This window comes from Lucilia cuprina, chromosome 6, assembly GCF_022045245.1.
Source record: "Lucilia cuprina isolate Lc7/37 chromosome 6, ASM2204524v1, whole genome shotgun sequence".
Taxonomy (NCBI): Eukaryota; Metazoa; Arthropoda; class Insecta; order Diptera; family Calliphoridae; genus Lucilia; species Lucilia cuprina.
Window position 1 is genome coordinate 17,346,331 of NC_060954.1, and position 15,178 is coordinate 17,361,508.

The 15,178-nt window shown below is 29.9% G+C and overlaps 1 long non-coding RNA gene across 1 annotated transcript in view; it reads left to right on the forward strand.

Moving 5' to 3' along the window:
* LOC111675942 overlaps positions 1–15,178 on the forward strand; it is a 56,018-nt gene that overhangs the window by 38,241 nt on the left and 2,599 nt on the right. The window contains exon 3 of the long non-coding RNA XR_006941490.1: positions 2,508–2,592. This is a non-coding gene — a long non-coding RNA (uncharacterized LOC111675942). The remainder of the gene's footprint in view (positions 1–2,507; positions 2,593–15,178) is intronic.

Consider the following 15,178-nt stretch of genomic DNA (forward strand, 5'->3'; position numbering starts at 1 on the left):
TAGTCTAGTCTATAGTCTAGTCTATAGTCTAGTCTATAGGCTAGTCTATAGTCTAGTCTATAGTCTAGTCTATAGTCTAGTCTATAGTCTAGTCTATAGTCTAGTCTCGATGCAGAACTTCTTTACTCTGGCATCAACTTTTCATAAATTGCAAAAAGTCAAATTTTGTTTTAACTATAGACAAAGTTTAAATAGAACATTAATCGTATTGCCCTAAATAATAAAGTAATTTTTTTAAATAGTTAATTGCACATAATGTTCATAACTCTTTTAAACAAGCTTTAAATATTTCCTTTTGTAATAATTTTCTACAATTTTCCATTTTAAAAACCAACAATTGAATTAAGTTTTATAGTTCCTTAATAAAAACAAAACTATACAATTGAAAATTCAATACAATTACATGTAATTATAGTCCCCCAGCGCTGGATGTAAAGATTTCATAACCAGTTAGATGTTTTGATTTTTGTTGTTGTTTTTTCTACTTCCCAAATGACGATGGTTTTATTACTCAATTTTATATATATTATTACTCTTATTTAATGGTAATGTTGTTGTTATTATTTAAATTCTAGTTAACATAAATTTTACCACTACATAAACAAAAATAATAAAATCAAAATTAGATTTAAAAGTCTTTTTCTCTATATAGATTTTGTAATCTATATATTTGTGTTGCTACTATAGATGTTATTACTATCATTATTTGTTGTTGTTAATATCCGTTAATGTTTTAATTCACAAAATGAAATCCAAAAAAAACTATAGCAATAATAAAAACCAGTTGTTTTCAATTCATAAAATGATGATGAATACACGTTATAAATGAAATAAAAATAAAAACAAAAAAATCTAAATCTAAATTTTATTAAGTTTAAATGAATATTTGTTGTTGTTATTGTTGTGTTATTCGCATGTGTGGGCGGTCGTCGTTCGTTCATTTATTCATTCGATCATTTAAATGTTAATCAATTGCTAGTGACTGTTTAGTTGTCAGTTGATGAATTTAAGCATAAACAACAATAATATTTGTTGTTTTTCATCATCTTCTTCTTTGCAATATCTTTTTCCCATTCTCTTCTTCTACCAACAATATTTTATTGTATAATAGAGACAAAAAAATCGAAGTCAAATACAAAGGAAAATAAATGAATGAATGAACAAGATTCTCTTATGTAAACAACATGAAAAACAAAATATTAAGTTGTGTCTACAATTTTTTTTTTGACATTAATATTATTGACGTTATTTTTTCATCATGCGCATGTTATTCTGTTGTTTTTCGTTTTGTATCCATTTTGTCTTGCACACTTTTGTTAATAAATGAAAATGGAAAATTCATTGAATTCTTGGATTTTTATAAAAAAAAGAATCTTAACACTGATTGCACATGAAAATTTAACTTAATCAAATTAATTTGTAATGATATGAATGTCAACTTTCAGATATCGTCTTATATAACCTTGATTATTGTACATATTTGACAAGTTGAAATGTCTCTCAATAACGTGTCATAGAAATTTAAAAAAAATATATAAAATTTTTTAACATTAAAATGATTAAAATCCTGTTTTTACACACAAAGATCTACTAAAGCTCCCTTCACTCGAGCACACAAGTTATATAATCTGTAATTTGTGTAGAAGAGAACGAATGGGATTGTCGAAACGCAATCTGTAAGCAACCCATCAAACCATCAGCAAGGAAACCAGGCTTGGAAAATATAAATTTTGAAATAGTACTAACTTGAAAAAAAGTGTTTTATTACGTTTTCAAAGCATTAAACTTATCTTTCTCTAGACTATAGAGTAGACTATAGACCAAACTGTAGACTATGCTATGGACTTGACTATAGAGTAGACTATATACTAGACAAAGATTAGACTATTGACTAGACTATAGACTAGACTATAGACTAGACTATAGACTAGACTATAGACTAGACTATAGACTAGACTATAGACTAGACTATAGACTAGACTATAGACTAGACTATAGACTAGACTATAGACTAGACTATAGACTAGACTATAGACTAGACTATAGACTAGACTATAGACTAGACTATAGACTAGACTATAGACTAGACTATAGACTAGACTATAGACTAGACTATAGACTATAAAAAAAGTACTGAAAATGTCATGGTGGTACCACGGTACTTTTCTATTTTAAAAATTACAGCAAAAAGCACTAAACTTCTGAATTTTCTAAGCGTCATAAGAGTTGATGACAAACTTTTCAATCGCTTTGTTCAAAATAGTTTTAACCGAAGTGCTGCCGGAAGATAGTCCCTTATCAATCATCTGAAATTTGGTAGCAAAATGGGATAAATCCAACCGACAACAAACAAAATACTTTGACATATGCCATTCTACCCAAACTTAAACCAACACAATTAATTTTACTTATTTAAAGATTACATGTAATTAAAAAATATTTTTATAATTTGTTTTTTTATTAATTGATTATTAATGAATTATTTTTTTTATTTCTTTCCATCTTAGATCAAAGTCAACATTAATTACTTCAATTAACTAATGAATTGAAAGTCCAAAGACGTTTTCAATGGCTATAATAAACAAATTAAAGGTAAAAAATTATTAATTATATTTTTTTTATTTTAAAGCTTATGTAAATTATAATTCACTTAGATGACAAAACAAAAATCTTCTTAATTGTAATGGACACTAGAGTCCAATGTTAACATCTACTTTTTCAGAAAATCTTATATTAAAGAAGGAACTAAGAATCGGATAAGTTGTAAAGTATCTTAAAACCCAAGTAAAGAAGGTCTCTAATCTATATAAAATTCCCATAAAAATATGTAATAAAATGAACATCATTTCAATTAATATTTATAATAGTTCAACTTACTTTTGTATTACTATTTTTTATTATTTATTATTAAAGTTTTTTATTATTTTATGGTGAACATTTTTTTAATGTCTTTGTCCACTAATTGAAAAATTGTTTTGTAAATTGAAAAGATTTTCTTTCAATGAGTTTTTACTTGTTGCTCATGTAATAATTTATTAAATCTTTTGTGGTCATGTGGTCTATATGAGGGTCATAGAATGTACTTATGAATTCTTATCCACCAGAGAAATACAATTGAAAATATATTTATAGCAAATAATAATAAAAATAAGAAATAACTAAAGATATGATTATTTAAATGAAGGATAAATGTTGTGGTAAAACTTTTTTATTGAAATTTTAAAATTTCTGTAATGCAAATACTTTATTTGGATTCGTTATTAAAAGATCTGATTTACGTAATAACTAAATATTGTTTTGGTTTGCGCACTAGTTAATTGACAAGTCTATGAACTATTCTATTGATAAGTCTATGAACTAATATACTGACAATTATATGAAGTAATACATTAACAAGCATATTATTATGTGTTTGGACTAGCTAATAGCCTAGTCTATAGTCTATTCTATAGTCTAGTCTATAGTCTAGTCTATAGTCTAGTCTATAGTCTAGTCTATAGTCTAGTCTATAGTCTAGTCTATAGTCTAGTCTATAGTCTAGTCTATAGTCTAGTCTATAGTCTAGTCTATAGTCTAGTCTATAGTCTTGTATATAGTCCAGTCTATAGTCTAGTCTATAGTCTAGTTTATAGTATAGTCTATAGTCTAGTTTATAGTCTAGTCTAAAGTCTAGTCCATAGTCTAGTCCATAGTCTAGTCTATAGTCTAGTCTATAGTCTAGTCTATAGTCTAGTCTATAGTCTAGTCTATAGTCTAGTCTATAGTCTAGTCTATAGTCTAGTCTTTAGTCTAGTCTATAGTCTAGTCTAGTCTATAGTCTAGTCCATAGTCTAGTTATAGTCTAGTCTATAGTCTAGTCTGTAGTCTAGTCTATAGTCTAGTCTATAGTCTAGTCTATAGTCTACTCTATAGTCTAGTCTATAGTCTAGTCTATAGTCTAGTCTATAGTCTAGTCTATAGTCTAGTCTATAGTCTAGTCTATAGTATAGTCTATTCTATAGTCTAGTCTATAGTCTAGTCTATAGTCTATTCTATAGTCTATTCTATAGTATATTCTATAGTCTAGTCTATAGTCTACTCTATAGTCTAGTCTATAGTCTACTCTATAGTCTAGTCTATAGTCTACTCTATAGTCTAGCCTATAGTCTAGTATATAGTCTAGGCTATAGTCTACTCTATAGTCTAGTCAATAGTCTAGTTTTATAGTCAAATCTATAGTCTAGTATTATTGTCTTATCTGTATTATAGTCTAGTTTGGTCGATAGTTTAGTATATTGTCTAGTCTATAGTCTAGTGTTGTAGTTTAGTCTATAGTCTAGTTTGTCTTCTAGTGTATAGTCTAGTCAATAGTCTAGCCTATAGTCCAGCCTATAATCAAGCCTATAGTCTAATATATAGTCTAGTCTGTAGTCATACGTCTAGTTTATAGTAAAGTCTATAGTCGAGTTTATAGTCTAGTCTATAGTCTAATCTAGGTGTGTAGTACTTCAAAACAGACTCTATCTTTAGTGCGTAGTATTTCGAAATTTTATAACCTTACAATTATAAAAACAAAACCACTCAGAGAGCTCGTGCTCATCACTTATTGCACCAAATTTAAACTTTACATTTTTTCGATATAAATTACATTGACTTCTAAAAAAATGGCGATTTTATAACATATGATTAAAAAAGTTTCTTAAACTCTTAATAATCTTCAAAATGTTTCTATCCATGACAAGACATTGTCTTCTCCGTGATTAATTCGCAATTGTGTTTTTCTTTCTTCTGACATTTCGGTACTCAATGTCAAGGTAATTGTTGTGTTTAAATTTCAATATCTCTGTTTTTTTTTATATTTTTTTGTTTTCTTAATGCGCTTTTAAATATTGAATTTTTAAAGTTAACAAGTAAATAAAGATAACACAACAAGTGTTTTGTATTTTGTATTGTTTTAATTTCTGTTATTATTGTTGTTTTTCAACAATTAAAAACAGATAATTTAATTAACAAACAATTAACAAATTTCTGACTCGAGATGATGACTATATGTCTGTCTGTCAGTTAGACTGTGTTTGTTTTTTTCAGTTTGTTTTACTTTTTGCACGATCTCTATGTGCACTATGGCCAAACAAAAGTTTTTTTTTATCAATTTGTAGTGAATGTAAAGATAGCGCTTATTGTTTGGTTACTTTAGAACTTTAGTATTAGAAAGATATTAGAAAGGAGAAACAAATGACAAGTCACTTAGAAAAATATTTGTTTAAACTTGAAAATATATTAGTGATGTAAACGGTGATCTTTCCAACAGAATTTCTCTTCTGGGATTGTTGCTATTCTTGACCGAAAATCTTTAAAGACAATTCATATTATCAAAGAGCCTTCATTTACCAAGATATTATAGACATTTACTAAGGCTATTTATATCACGTAGTATTTGTGTAAATGAATTAGTATTTGACTGGATCCTTTAGTGCTAAACATCGAACCTGTTGTTGAACTTATCAGTTAGACCTCATATTGTAAAAACAATAAAATTTAAAATAAATTTTAAGGTAATTGTGTCGGACTAAAGAGCCCCGATTAATGAAAGACTATGATTCATGATCAAGGTAATAGTGTCAGGCTTGAGAGCCCCGATTAATGCAACTCTGTGCTTCACGATCGATATATCTCAGAATCTTTTCAGGGACATACATAACTGAATAAATTCTCGACTCAAAAACCAACCAGTTTTTTAGTTTTGGATGTAAATAATTTCTGTGATATTCAGATATGATCTTATGTAAAGATCAGTTGGAGTTTATTGCAGGGAGGTGACATGAAGATCACAAATATAACGCAAAGTATTAAAGTATTCTTTAATTTAACTTTTTTATTGGTTTCATAGATAAAGTTTAAAATCATAAAGTTTAAATCAAGTTTGATTAGTTTTCTATAATCAAATGGAATAAGCAGGATTATGATAAGTATAATGTTCTACGGGTCCATTACATCGTTGTGATTTAATTTAGAAGCAAGGTCAATTACCTTTTCAAAACTTCTTAACGACTTCTCTATGAGTCCATTACATCGTTGTGATTTTATTTAGAAACAAGGCCAGTGAACTTTTCTAAAACGACATTGCCTTTAAAAAGATTCAAATCAAGGAATTCCGCCCAGTTACTTTTCTGTTACGAAATTTGGAATTTTGTTACCAAAACTTGCAGTTATTTTACTTATAATATACATTTTTCAAGACATTAACCGTTTTCCCTTTTAAAGCTGCAGAGTAGAATAAGGTCGTGTTATACCGTAAAGAAGAGTTTGAAAACTCTTTAACCGATCAGATACTTTTCTCTCTTTGGTATCTAATAAAAGAAACTCGCAGTTATTACTTATAAAAGACATTGATCATTTTTAACTTTAAAGCTTCAGAATAGACTAAGATCGTCTTAAAGCGAAGAGGAGAGTTTGAAAACTCTTCAGCCGATCAGTTACGAAATTTGGAATCTAATTACAGAAACTCGCAGTTATTTTATTTATAAATGAAATTCATAAATAAAAGAGGAAAGTTTGAAAACTCTTCAGCCGATCAGTTACTTTTCTGTTACGAAATTTGGAATCTAGTTACCGAAACTCACAGTTATTTTACTTATAACAGACATTTTTTAAGACATTGATGATTTTCATCTTTAAAGCTCCAGAGTAGAATAAGATCGTGTTATACCGTAGAGGAAAGTTTGAAAACTCTTCAATCGATCAGTTACTTTTTCTTACGATATTTGGTATCTAGATAAAGAAACTAGAAGTTATTTTACTTATAAAACACATTTTCAAGACATTGATCGTTTTCATCTTTAAAGCTTCAGAGTAGACTAAGATCGTGTTGTAACGGAGAGGAGAGTTTGAAAACTCTTTAACCGATCAGTTACTTATCTGTTACGAAATTTGAAATCTAGTTACCGATAGTTGCAATTATTTACTTATAAAATACATTTTTTCAAGATATTGATCGTTTTCATCTTTAAAGCTCCAGAGTAGAATAAGATCGTGTTATACCGTAGAGGAGAGTTTGAAAAATCTTCAACCGATCACTTACTTTTCTTACGAAATTGAGATCTAGTTAAAGAAACTCGCAGACATTTTACTTTAAAGCTTCATAGTAGACTAAGATTGTGTTGTAACGGAGAGGAGAGTTTGAAAACTCTTCAGCCGATCAGTTACTTTTCTGTTACAATATTTGGTATCTAATTTACTTATAAAAGAATTTTTTTAAGATATTGATTTTTTCCATCTTTAAAGCTTCATAATAACTTAGATCTTGTAATAACGGAGAAGAAAATTTGAATTCTCTTCAACTGATGTCAGCATTTGTATTATATATCTTTATCTTTTTATTGTAATCAGCTTTAAACTACCGGGGTTCCAAAATACCGCGAAATTTTGCTATAATAGAACTGCTGATCCTGATCTAATTGAATAGATTCATTTAACATATAGTATACACAAAGATCGCATCATACTGGAGGACGAAATTTCCATGTCATTCCTCTGTTTCTAAAGCAGAATCCCTTTATTTTCGAAAAATTTAAATTCTTGATAAATTGAGAAACTACAGTCCATATATTTAATTTCATTTTAAATGTAAATTGTTCTTTTCCACCAGTACATCACATATTTTGATTGATCAAACAGAAAAGGAAATTTTAACAATAATTTAAACTCCAAAACAAAACATTGACAATATAAATGATTATAACTCCTTAAAAAATGATTACAAATCTATTTAGTTTTATGATTATTATAGCTATATATATTTCTATAAAACTACAAATATGGATTTGATTATATTGAAACAAGTTTTCTAACTTGAGACCATATTAAGAAAATTAAAGTGAATAAAAAAGAAAAACTTAATTTTTTTTTGGTCTTCTTAAGAAATAAATGATTACAAGATTTATAAATCAACTAAAAAAGGCTTTATGAACAAAATAATATATATATTAAATTTATAAGAAAACAACAACAACAACTTAACTAAAATAGAAACAACTATATAGACAGTATAAAATGTCACACAAACAGCAGACATACTGTAAATTGTTTTCCTAAATGTCTCGTCTAAATTTGGTAACAAACAGCAAGTACATTCACACATGGAGATAGTACCTACCAAACAATATGTGAACGTATTTATATAGATATATAAAATCCCGTAAACATCGGTATTCATTGGCAGTTCACGTACATAATGACGTCCACATTTTAGTTTTTTTATATGTTTTTTTTTTTTTTTAATTTTCATCTGTCTATGGCAACAACTGTTAGCGGAGTGCAATCGTTTGTGCGAAATTCACTTATATCGGAGAGTTGAAAAGTCCATTTTAAGTTTAATACTTACACATACATATTTCTACTTATTTCCTTTTTTTACTGAGGCTCTATGTCTGGCATAGCAGAAAGCGCAATAAAAACAAAAAAAAAAAAAAAAACAAAATCTAAAAATCAAATGCCAACGTTTATAGAAAATTTCTACGTTTAAATTGTATTTGTAGCCAATTTAAAGAAAATATATTTTTATTTTCATTTACACCACCCTCCCAGCTGCTTACTTTCATCATTGTATGCCTCCTCGATATGTCTGGATGAAACTGTTTTTGTTTTTATGGCAATAGTTCACATTACATTATTCATTCAATGTGTAAGTACAGTGTTGGGAAAATATTGCAAATGAAGAAAGTTTAATCGCCAAAGGATGAATGTTTTCAATCGTTAATTTTAGTTGATGTATTCACATTTGTTGTATATATTTGCTTGATCGTTAGTTTCAATCGTAAAAAGGTAATAACGCAGCTTATGTTATCTGCCCACCAACATAAATCAGATCTTTTGCTGATGTTATTCATTCTTCACGTCACTCTTTTACTTCGTGACATGATCTTGTTCGTGTTAACAACAATAGTTAATGTGTCTTGAAATTTCAACACGATCCTGATTGAGTAATAATCCGCCTGGAGAGCTCAAATATTGCAATAGAACAAAAACCGAGGGGCAATGTTTACTCGAATAAAATCAGAGTTTCTGATGTCGAAATTTTGATCGTGCCTCGATCATGATCTTTCTTGTTATAAACTTGTAACACGTAATGCTGGAGAACTAAATTTGCAGCAAAATCAATGTCATATATCGGATGAAAGAGTTTGAAAGCCATAAGGTATCGACATTCTAAACAATATTCATAGTATTGAAGGGAAAAGGACGAAAGAAAAGCAAACATTTACTTTTCTGGAGTATGCCTCAAGTCTGTTAGGCTGATGGTCGTGGTGGTTAAGCTAACTTTTCTGGAACGATTTCTTATATTCAACTCCTTAAGTCTATTTCCCAATTCTTTGATTCTGATCTTCCTTCATATAAACTTGTAACACTCAATGCTGGAGAACAAAATTTACAGCGAATTCAATTTCATAATCAGATGGAAGTGTTAAATAAGGATTTAATGATAGTCTTTGTATTAAAGGGAGTTTTGAAATATCTCTATCGTTTTGGGAAAGTATGAAACAATGATTTCTTTAGACCATGAAGAAAAGCAAACATTTATTTTGCTGGAGTTTGCTTTAAGACTCTTAGACCGATGGTCATGGGTTCGATTCTCATCGAAACACTGATAAAATAGCACACAAGAGGCCCGATGGTGGCCTCTTTGGATTTAATATAACTATCAAGCTCACTTTTCTGGAACAATTTCTTACATCCAACTCCTTAAGTCTTTTTTCCCAATTCTTTGATTCTGGCTCTTTGCTAAAAGTGAATAGCTCCTGGATTGATTTTTAAATATCTTTAATAGATTACAACTCTTCAAACTTACAATTACGCATCAATTGTTTTCCTCCAAGTATCCCAAGACGATGTTTACCTGTGTCACTATGAAGACCCTACAATCCGAAGTCATTCACCACACTCTGTCAAGTAGTTCTACACATATCCACGACAATTGAATCTTCGTTCCGAAACGACCCGATCGACCTCTACCGGCTAGAGATTATCAACTCAGCTGTATCAACCGGAAGTTTTTTTCCCCAGGGAAGAACATTTAGTTACAGTCAACCTGTTACAACAACAATAAGTAGTTCTACAAATTCAAAAGGTTCAATTTGAAACGTAAGGTGTTTCAAATTCAATTTTGAAGTTTCTTAAACTAGAAGAGTATAGAACAAAGTTACTTATATGTAACAATGGTTTATCGGCATAACATCGATGATATGGAGATCGTTAAGGAATACAACTTTCCGGAAACAGCCAATGCTCTAAAATCTATTTTGAAGTTCTTGAACTCAATGTTACTTATCCGTGACAGTAATCAGTTCCCACTATTATAAAGTAAGTTCCCGAAACTCACAGGTTTTAACTTAATATAAATTCCTTGAAAAGATCTTGTGTAGATAAGATTGGGGATCGCAAAGACATATGATATCTATTGATTCTCTCTTACAAAACCAAATGTATATTCTTGGTTCGTGGCATGAGATACCACCATAATCTACGATGAGGAAGTAGAAAGCTGCTGCTCCACTTGAGCCGCTAATGGCGTTTTTGGTAAACAAACAAACGTTTTTAAATTGATGTTTTAAAACCAAACTCCATTTGGATTAAAGTTTAATTTACCATAAGTTATCACAAGGGAAACTTGAAACTAAGTACGAGATTAAATAATTTCTTCAAACTAGAATCCAAAATTAATCTGATCTAGTTCTTGAACAAGATCTTTTAAGATATTAAGGGTGTCAATTGTGATCTAGTTTTTATTAAGATATTTTTAGGTTTTTGTTTGGAAGTGCTACGTGATGGAATGAAATATTCGGGGCTTGTTTAATCTAAGATGATGTGCTAGAAAAAGGTGCATCCTTATAGGACATTATAAACAACTTTTAACTTTTGTTTAGCGGATTTATGAAACCTACTGGCGACATCCTTCGGCATTGTTCTTCCAATGTTTTGGTATTTAAGAGTCTTCGTTTTCCCAAATAGAATGAATAGATACGGACTGTTTATGGACTGATAATACAGCGTCAATTATCGTAAGATCCTGTTGATCTTCAGATCTGTAAAATTTGTAATGGAACATCCCTCTGCGGCAATGAAAGTCAAGCGGATTGAATACTCTGAGATAGGCAAACAAAGCAAACAAATGTAACTAACGGTAAATCTTTTCATGCATCCACTTATGCCACCCACTGTTAAAAAATAAATATTCTGTTATATATGCTGTTGCATTCAAGCAACTTTGATATTTTGTTCTCACACAACACAATTGCCGTTAAAGTAACTTGTTGCTGATGTCTTGCTAGCCGTTGCCTTGTTTGTGTTGTTTTTGTGGCATTTTTAATTACTCTCCTTTTTTGTGAGTGAGTGAGTGAGTGAGTGAGTGAGTGTGTGTTGTTGCCGTTTATTGTTTGTTGTATTTGGCTGGCAAAAGCAAAAAGTCCATTGATCTTAATTAGGTCTCATTTCTATTTTGTTGATATTTTATATTTTCAAATAATTTTGTAGAATTTTTGTTGTTCTATTGCTGATGTTGTTGTTTTGAATTTCAACCAAATTAAAATTGTATTTTGTACGTTTGTTTATTTAATTGAATTTAATTTGCCTCTGAGCTCATTATAGAATTTAAACATATACACTGTTTCATTTATACAACAAAATTCTAAAATTCACATATGAATTTTAATTCATTTCATTTCAATTCATTCACATTCACTTTTCCTTATAATGATGATGATGGTAATGATGTTCATTATTATTATTTTTATTTTTTTATTGTCGTAATGTGATTGGGTGGAGATGAGATCAGATTTTGAAAGAATTTGTTTTATTATTTTTTTTGTTTTTCTATTAAATTTCTTTGACATTCATTCATTTCTATTATTACAAATTGATTTATTTAGCGTGGCATTTTGATTGAGAAAATTTAGATTGTGTAAAAAATGTCAACAGTTTTTTTTCTAGATGGAGGTACATAAACTATTAGGAATTGCTATACACTATAGATTTGTTTCGTTTTCTTTTTAACTTTGTATTTTAGAAAATTCTGAATGTTGAACAAATTTTTTATTCTTTTTTGAAAATTTTGAACAAATTGTTTCTAGAATCGATTTTGAGAAACTTTGTCTTTAAAGCTTACGTTTTTGTACTGATAGTTGTAACGTTCAGATGTATAGAAAGTAGCAATAGATTGCAACCGAATGTCCAATATTCAAATAACGATCAATGAAGGGATCATAAATATGTCCCATAATCTATCATAGAAATGCATTGTTATGAAATCTTTCGAATTGATTGCAACATAAAGGTATATCTGGGTATTCGGTGATCTTGGTGACTCAAAACTACTCTAAAGATTCGTACGGAATCACTGCGATAGTGTCGGTTTACAAAAGAAATCCTGGAGAGTTGACGATGATAGATGCCGATACCGATAGACACTACAATGTTTTACTTCACGGACGAACATGATTCGGTTACTGATCTAATCAGAGAAAAGTATATTGTCAATCAAGCATGAAGGTTTATAGATCATTTGACAGGTAACAACCTATTTTATACAGATCAGAGAGATTTCGTTGATAGCAAGACCTAGATTATTATGAATCTGATCAAATGGAGAGATTAGAAGTGAATGTAATTTAAAGTTGCCGGCTAGATCAATAATGCTTCCATTTAAACCTACAGATATCTAGGTTTAAATGGAAGCATTATAAAGATCTTTATTGGTATGATAACTAATTAAAATTCTATAAAAGCTATGGAGATCGGGAAAATCGGAAGTTAATGTAATTAAAAGGTAAGATCAAGAAAATTGAAAGTATCTGTCACTGTTCAAGACTACAATAAACTGCATTGAATGTACGACCCGGCACATGTTACCTTGATGATCTTTTCAATGTGGCTAATATTACCATCAGGTGGTCCAAAAGGGATTAGCGATATGAACCCAAATGTGTCTGTAATTCGAACAGCAAGGTGCTAGCAATAACACTTAATCTGCCGTTACTATAAACTTCTGGTGTCAAATGTATCCTTGACTTTTCCTGCGAATGATTTGAAGTGGGCTCGTACTCTGGAGCCATATAATCTACAGGGCAAAGTTTCGGACTTCATCTTGTCCCGGTTATTTAAGAGATCCTTTCGGGATGCTGTACTTTAAACCCAAATTAATGGGTATCAAACGAAGATAACTCAACGATTTCGTGTTTGCAAACGGAAAGATTCAAAAATCGATGATCAAGACAGTTCTTGGCATCTTTCATTGTCGATCTCTAAAGGCTGATAAAAGATCACTTGATAATAGTCAATCGAGACAGATGTTTATAGACTGCAGCATTCAAGATCTATGGAATATAACATCATTGATTGTTCTAGACGATAGTTATATCATGACAATCATTTCCGGAATGATAGTAACGAGTTCATCATGTGATTACCGTCTCTAGTAAGAAAAGTTCCGATATTACATTTCTTCGGGGTCGCAAGAATCTCTCCTTCCGCCAAATAATTGTTTCCGCATATACACAAACGGATCCAAAACGACGAAAGGTGTTGGTGGTGGCATTTTCATTTAAGGAATTTAGAACGAAAATCTTCTTCCGACTTAATGATGAATGTAATATCCTTCAGGCTGAAATATCAGCGATAAAGAGGGCGTTAAATTGGCTAAAGTACTATCGGATATCTAACAGGGATATCAGAATTTATACCGATAGTCAAGTTGCTTTTAAGTCCCTAATTGTTGCGTTTTCTCCATTCAGAATTGTCCACTAATGCCGGACGTCTCTCAATAAGATGCCGATACATTCGAACATTACCCTAATTTGGGAACATGGGATTTCGTATGACAATTGCTGACACCTTGGCAAGAGCTGGTGTCAGCCTTGGATCGCTCTATTTTGGCATTCGTAAATTTGTCAGAATGGATGTGAACCTTTTACTCATACTTTTAATCCCTGGCAGAAGACCTGGTCTTCTCATTCTATGAAATCTTCCTCTCATCCTCTCTTTCTCTTTGCTACTGTCTCTGTTTTCTACTTCTTTTACAAAGGGATCAACATGACCCAAGTAAATAGGCTAGGCTACCTGTGATAACCAAACCTAGGTTCTCGCTCTTACTATAAATTACTAATAGGGATCTATTCACAAAATCTATACAAACTTATCGGAGCATTATTATTATTAAAATGATCTTATATTATCTCAGACTGAAACTCGACTGTGACTGTCTGAGTCTAAGGCACAGGAATTGATCTGCCATTTATTAATAAAATATTTGTTTCTTAAAGATTTTCCTTACCGATAAAAACAAATTTTGTTTCAAAAATACCAAAATTTTCCTTTAATATTCTGAAATATAATACATTATTATAATTGATACATCAGTAACAATTTGTGGCTTTTAGTCTTTTCTTTTGAGTAAAACTTCAGCATTTCTCTGAACAATTAGTACTGATCTTCAAATGATCTTTTGAATAAAAATATGCGTTCTTCAAAATATTTCACTTCCTCAGTTTTGGTTGTCTTTTCCTGAGTTAATGCATTGAAATTTTGTCAAAAAAAGTAAATATTTTCTTTTTTTATTTACAATTTTTTTCTTTTAATTTAGTAGTATTTTTTATGTTATATTTATAATTTTTTTACGACTTTTTTTTATTATTTTTTTAACTAAACTTTACTTGTGTAGTCGTCATAAATATGTACGTTACGTTTTGCAGTTGTGTTTATTTATTTGTTCTTATTTTTGTTTTTATTATTTTTTTTAGCATTTAAGGCATTATCTTTATACCAAAAACATCCGGTCAATTTTTTTTTTTCAATTTTAAATTTTTATTTCTATTTTTTTTGTTATGAAATGTATAAAACGCATTTTCACATGTGTTTTGCAAATGACTTTAAAAAAACACGTTCAACAAAACACAAAGTCAACAATTTTATTTTCTAAATGAATAAAACAAACTTTTTGTCAGACTGTCACAATCAGTTGGTGACAAGAAGCGGGCGGGGAGTCATTGCTAGGCTTTGCATCTTTCATTAAATTAAAAAAATTTGTTACATTTTATTGAATATTTTGTGTGTGTGAAGTTAAATTCGAATTTAACTAGCAAAGACACAAACCAGATTTGTTAACAGTGCTCATTTTGCAGCTAACAGAGCGCTGTTAATCAGTTAACAG